We start from the raw sequence: 6,440 nt of genomic DNA, 5'->3' as shown, positions 1-6,440 counted from the left end.
TAGTTAAAGGCTAGGCTCCCGACTACGGCGAAAGGAACCCTTCTTTCATTAGAAGACAATGAACATATTTTAGCCCTGAATGAATTAATAGCAAACATGGTTTACATAAAAGACATTTTTCCAAGAAAGTTTAGCCTTTGTCACTAATGAAACCACTAAATAAAGACATAAATAGAAAAATCTTAAGATTTTTAAAATACATGACTTTGCTAAAATTTATTTGAAAATAAAAACAATTACAACCGCCAGGGGAGAGAGAGAACAGGGGAGGGATGTTGGTTTTGCATAAGGGGCGGGGCTATGGAAAGTAGGTATGTTTGGGAATGTGTAGTTACATGTTCTGGCTGTTTGTGAATTATCGTTGTTGAGTATGGAGTGTTGAGGTATTGATTTTGTGTAATGCTTTATGTTGAAAATTGAGGTGGATTTTGTTTATGATAAACAGGATAAACTGGGATGGGAGGAAGGTTTGGTTTTGCATAAGGGGCGGGATTATGATAATTGGAGGACTTTGCGAGTGTAAAATGGTTATTATTTGATTTTGTATTGTGGTTGTTATCTATGTTTTTGGTTGGTATTATGTTTATATGGTTGTTTTTGTTGGTTGGTTGTTATTATGGTTATTAATAATACGATCTATAGTTGAAATCTGAGCCTAAATAAAAAGAAAAAGCAAGTGATTAGGTTTATGAGCAATCTAATTACTTATTCGTTTAAAAAGCTATATAAAATAAAGTTTATTATTAATTTGCTGGACAGACCGGTGAACATTATTATGCATAAGACAAAGATAACGATCCTGATCAGTTTAGAAATCTGTGTACGCTGTAAGGTTTTTACTTCTTAAACTTTTAAAATACACGTTTTGAATAGAAAGAAATCCTCTTCCTGGTATAGCAAACCAGCACGTCTTTTTTCTCCAATCAGAGGGGTGTCAGATGGTGTCAGCCAATCACCATTCTGCGTTGGGTAGCAACGGGTGACTGTTCTCAGGCGGAAGATGTAAACAGCTTAATGTTCGTGTTAAATATTTTTTTTTTAAATTCAATTAAACGGGCACAGTTAAGACATTAAATATACATATACATACTGTATACAGTACAGTTTGCATACGGTAATATGTTTATGTTACGCAATTAAAAAATAAATAAATAAAAATGAAAAGTCCAGCACCAGCTGGATTCGAACACACAATAGTCACGCACCTAGACCAGTACGCTACAAGACAGCTCGCATGATCAGCCAGGCGAAACAGCCCTACATAGCTCTGCCGCAGTACACGGATATAATCATACTGTTATTAAATTCTTTAGATACACGATTCCATATTATATTCCCTTTTAATCAAATTCTAAAAGTATGCTTGTTGACTCCGGTATCACGATAGTTAAAGACTTCGAAGCTTACAATGTTTAGGGAGAAATGGAATACTGGTGTGTATTTTTTTCTTTAAAGTACCAAGACCAGCTATATACTGTATGTTTACGTTCCAAAATTAATATCGTTTATGGCCTTCACACGCGTTACAGTATGCTCCTATTCTTTTTATGCTCAGCTACTAAGATTTGCCTTCAGTGGTAAAATTCAATATCTACAACGGGCATAGTAAAGACGTTTACAGTAAGTCTCACGTGTCTCACGCGGTATCACGTGTCATCTTACCTGCGGTACGTGTCTGTACCGCTCACTTTGAATGGCTGCATCTGTATGTATTTTTGAATTACAAAGCAGACAGAGTAGTCCCTTAATTCAAAGATCAGATCTTGGCCAAAACAAGACAATCAGACGTGGGCTGAATTTGGAACAGGAACCTCTACTTCGTCGTTTATTGAGCTTTTGATCAATGTCTGAATGAAACAGATTCGCTTTTTTAACTCTTTGATTAAAGTACACAAAAAGCACCTTCCTTCAAACCGGAATCAAACCAGCAACCTAAGGACGCCTTGCTGATTACACTACACTCCTACGCTCGACTAACCGAGCTATCGAAGGTATGTTGGCAGGCTCTCTTGCACATACTGCCTGATGTAGTGAAATGTTCCGGGTAATTTAAATCCCACTTCGACATCAAGTTTCCAACTCGTTTCCTTAGTCTTGTTTACCTTGAATTTAAGCCACGAACCAGGATTCTACTGTATACACTTCCAGGGATCCCAGTGGGCAAAAGACGTATAATATACGTCTATTAAACGCATAACTTAGACGTCTAAATGTGGTCTACAATTCGTCTAGAATGAAATTCTAATATACGTCTAAAGTTATACGTCAATTATACGTCTATGTTTAGACGTTCATTATACATAAATGGTTGGAGTTCTATTATACGGATACATTTAGAGGACTATTATACATATATGGTTGGAGTTCGGGATAACTTTAGAGGACTATTATACGTATATGTTTAGAGGTCTGTTATACGGATAACTTTAGACGTCTATTATACGGATAACTTTAGACGTCTATTATACGTATATGGTTAGAGGTCTATTATACGGATAACTTTAGACGTCTATTATACGTATATGGTTAGAGGTCTATTATACGGATAACTTTAGAGGTCTATTATACGTATATGGGTAGAGGTCTATTATACATCAAAGATGGGTTTTATAAGTGTAGAAACAAGTAAACCAAGCCAATGATTTGGTTTAGAAATTTATTCTGAAAATACACATTCACACCTGAAAAATTAAATTATACATTGTATGCAATCAATCAACAATCAACATATGGGCAATAATCATAAAAAAACACAACTAGTCTTAAACTTCAGCTACAAATTCTGGTAACATCAATATACAGTATAGTAATGACAAACACAAACTAATTACATTAACACACTATCTAACTCAAAACCACATTTTGATTCAAATATAAATTTTAAAATGTACAACTTTATTTATTTATCCAAATTCTTTTCAGTGTCCAGATCTCCTGGCCCCCTGCCTTGCATATGCATTCTTCAAGTAACGCATTGCGTGCTCCTTTATATCTTTTTCTTTCGATGTAGGGTGGGACTTCAGCACCGCAGCTAGGAGAAAATTATATAATATTACTACTCGAATAAATGATGGTTAATATCTTCTTGAGTATAATCTCAAAAATGAACCATTAAGGTTTACTAAGCTCAAAGCGGAAATAAACGGATAAAATGTGGCTTGCATCACAGCAATTGAGCAATAAAGTCTGTCCTAATTAAAGAGTACCCAAAGTTTGAAAGTACAACATAGAATAGGAGTACCTTTAATTACTCTATAAAGATTTGTGTCTCCCAGGCCTCTCTTTTGTTGTTTATCTTTTCGGTTTGTGCCAGCGAAGTTGAATTCTGTCATCAGTTCATTTGTCATAAGTCTGAAAACCAAATTTTCACTGAGTTTAGACATTTTTTCAAGTGAGTTTCCACTCAACATTTATTTACTCAAATATTTAGGATCAAATGTAGTACTGTAATCCTTATATTTTAAAAGACAATTTTGCAGTTTTACACCTTGCACATTCAGTGGTTAACACATAGGTATCTATAAGCTCAATTCTGTGGATATGTTAATTTGATCGAAGTAAAAATTTAATGTAAAAACATTTAAAAAAAATCAATAAGCAATACCTTGACAAGACTGTGAAAACACTCTCTCTGACATTACTGCCGCCTACTCTCTGAAGTTGGTTTATCTGGAAATAATATTATATTAGAAATAATATTAGAAGCTATTTTTACTACTAGATCTTCATTAATCAACTAATCAGACATACCCATTTACACATTCATGGAACAAACACATTTTCACGTATTAACTGCACTTTTTTGCAGTATTATCTCAGTCTAAAAATACAAAGTGACCATTTTTCAAAGTAAAAAAAAATTGTAATAACTTTTTAGAACATGAAAACACGTTATTTTGCCATTAAAGGATAAGCAAGATTATACATTATAAACTAAAAATATGAACTTATGCCAGAGATGGATCATATTAATCAAATGTAGGCTATAAAATTATGACCCATCTGAAACCTAGAATATTGGTAGTGAATATTTTCTACACCACAGTGAGAATATAATATCATACCAGCAGGTTTTGATTGTCCATGCTGTCAAGTGCTTGCTCATATGCACAGAACTCTTCCATTGTGGTCCTGATGTGGAATTGGGAGTCCACCGGTTCCGTGGACCTACCCAAACGCCTCAATTCATCCCTCATCTCTGTCAGGAGGCCCAATACCCGCTTCTGAAACTCTGAAATAATTTACATTTTATGTCAGCATTTAAAAGGAATTGGGTTAGGATTTTCTTACACTTTTGTCACATTAGCATTACTGTAGTGTTGCTAATGTGCTACATGCAAATTATAATCTTAAAAATAAAAAATTCCCACATCTGTAGTTCATTTTAACTGTACTTACTTCCTTCTGAAAGAGGATATTTCTCTCTTTTCTCTTCTGGTCTGGACATGGTCTTCTGCCTGGGAGACTCTGAAAAGAATTCAGTTATGGAAAACATTTACTTTATCACATAACTTAATATTTCAATTTAGTCATTTAGTTTGTCATAGAACTTCATCTCAATTTCATAGAATAATTAGATGTAGGCAAAAAATGTAGTAATACCTTCAGGAATGTTGAAGCCAGAACTCGGCACCGTTTTTTTCCTTGGGGAGGTTCTCACCTTTGATGGTTGGGCTTCAATAACATAAAAAATGGTGTTAACTTGTCTTTAAATATGATTGATGATGGTTATCTTCTGAGTACATTAAGAAAACATTTTAACTTTAATTCCAATAACCTACCTTTAAACGTACTTGAACAGCTGAGTGAGCTCTGGGAGACACTCTTCCTAGGAGAGAATCTCAGTTTGGGGGGTGGCACTGGCAGCTTCGGTGGCTTCTTCTTTTCTAAACAGAAAAAATATGGCAGTAAAATATTTCATATCAAATTAAATTATTTAATCAACTTTATCTGTAACTTTTTACAATGAATTTATTTCCTTTATTTTGTGAACTTGTGAAGAGAAACCGACTTACTTGGAGTAGCAGCATCAGAATCAAAGTCTGTAATATAATAGAAAATTTTCATATTTCAATATAATACTGAAAATTAGTTTAACATAGAAAAAGCTAACCAAAATTTTTAGCTATTTCAATTATCAACAAATCTGATAAGATTTTTAACATTTTCATACAGAACACCTTTCAAAATGACTTATTTTAAAGAGTTGTAAAAAAAAATCAATAACAAGGTACAAGCTAAATGAGGCATCAGTTGATATTAAGAACTGTTTAAAAATATAGCTATTGAGATTGAGATTGTTACTTTTACATACCATCAACGTAATCGGAGAACACCCGCTTCTTACTTTTGCGTTTTGGATTGGGTGTCTCATCCTCGTCTTCAGCATCCGTAACAGAGGTGGTTAAATCAAAGTGATCACACTCTGATTTCTTGTCTACAAATAATTATATTTACATTACATATGATCAAATATGAAAAGGGTATTGTTGCACTAATACATGTACATAGACAGTTACTGTAAATATTCAATCGGAATTTATAATAATTAACAGGAATTTGCTCTTATTTTCAAAGAAAGCTATACCTGATGTATGTTTAACTTTAATGAGCTTGAAGGTAACCCAAGTATCTTTATTAGGGTTGGCCTTCTCTTTGTATAGTTTTGTGGCCTGCTTTGGATCATTCGCCACCACACATACTCTCTTCGGGCATCCACCCAGTTTGAGGGCAAGACTCCCTCAACCTCCCCCTCCTGCTCTATCCAAACTGCACGTGTCCACATCACCTGAAACAGACATACACATTTTAATTTTGAGTCTTAATTCAGATTGTGGTGCTGATTACTAAACTTATGTTCGCTTATAATGATTATACTCAATAAAAACACATAATTCAATAATAAACATTCTGCTTTATTTATACATTTGTAGTTAGATGGTATTCACTACATGCAATTCCTCACAAACTTTAAAATTTAAACTTCACCATGAGAAAAGAGCAGACTGAAGCATCCTGTGTGAATCAAAGTTGCAACTTCTTCATGGAACAGGATTATGTTCTATGCCATGAAGAAGAGGGAAAAGGACATAACCAGCACCATATGGGAGACACACTACTTTTCTGTGCAACTCTTTTATAGAGAGGAATTTCTCCCTTGCATGCACCTCCAGACTATTAACATATACAATATTAAGCAGTTTTGACTCACATGGTTCAGTGAAGAAGTTACAAGTCTGAGTTTGTCATACAACATCACATAGAAGACTTCTGTCTGCTCTTTTCTCCTTCACAAATGCAAAGTCCTCATTATCCAACAGGAAACAACAGTCTTTTTGTCTTGACGAAATATACATCCGTGAACCAGATGCTTCACAGTTGCTCTGAACTCTTTCCTTCTCCTTCATTCTCTTTACTACTTGAGCTATAGGGTTATGACT

The 6,440-nt window shown here is 34.3% G+C and overlaps 2 long non-coding RNA genes across 2 annotated transcripts; both read right to left on the bottom strand.

Annotated features, from left to right (window-relative positions):
• Positions 1 to 2,645: 2,645 nt before the first annotated feature.
• Positions 2,646 to 4,129, bottom strand: LOC148664266 (uncharacterized). The gene is made up of 4 exons (XR_015937148.1): positions 4,065 to 4,129; positions 3,605 to 3,669; positions 3,242 to 3,351; positions 2,646 to 3,031 (listed from the first exon to the last, which is right to left on the bottom strand). It is a non-coding gene; the product is annotated as an uncharacterized LOC148664266 (long non-coding RNA).
• A 235-nt stretch (positions 4,130 to 4,364) lies between these two features.
• Positions 4,365 to 6,126, bottom strand: LOC148664265 (uncharacterized). The gene is made up of 6 exons (XR_015937147.1): positions 5,588 to 6,126; positions 5,315 to 5,437; positions 5,016 to 5,042; positions 4,782 to 4,886; positions 4,603 to 4,674; positions 4,365 to 4,467 (listed from the first exon to the last, which is right to left on the bottom strand). It is a non-coding gene; the product is annotated as an uncharacterized LOC148664265 (long non-coding RNA).
• Positions 6,127 to 6,440: the final 314 nt, after the last annotated feature.

This window comes from Lepisosteus platostomus, chromosome 5, assembly GCF_059453375.1.
Source record: "Lepisosteus platostomus isolate fLepPlt1 chromosome 5, fLepPlt1.hap1, whole genome shotgun sequence".
Classification (NCBI taxonomy): Eukaryota; Metazoa; Chordata; class Actinopteri; order Semionotiformes; family Lepisosteidae; genus Lepisosteus; species Lepisosteus platostomus.
Note: the sequence above shows the minus strand (reverse complement) of the source record. Positions and strands in the feature narration are given on the sequence as shown.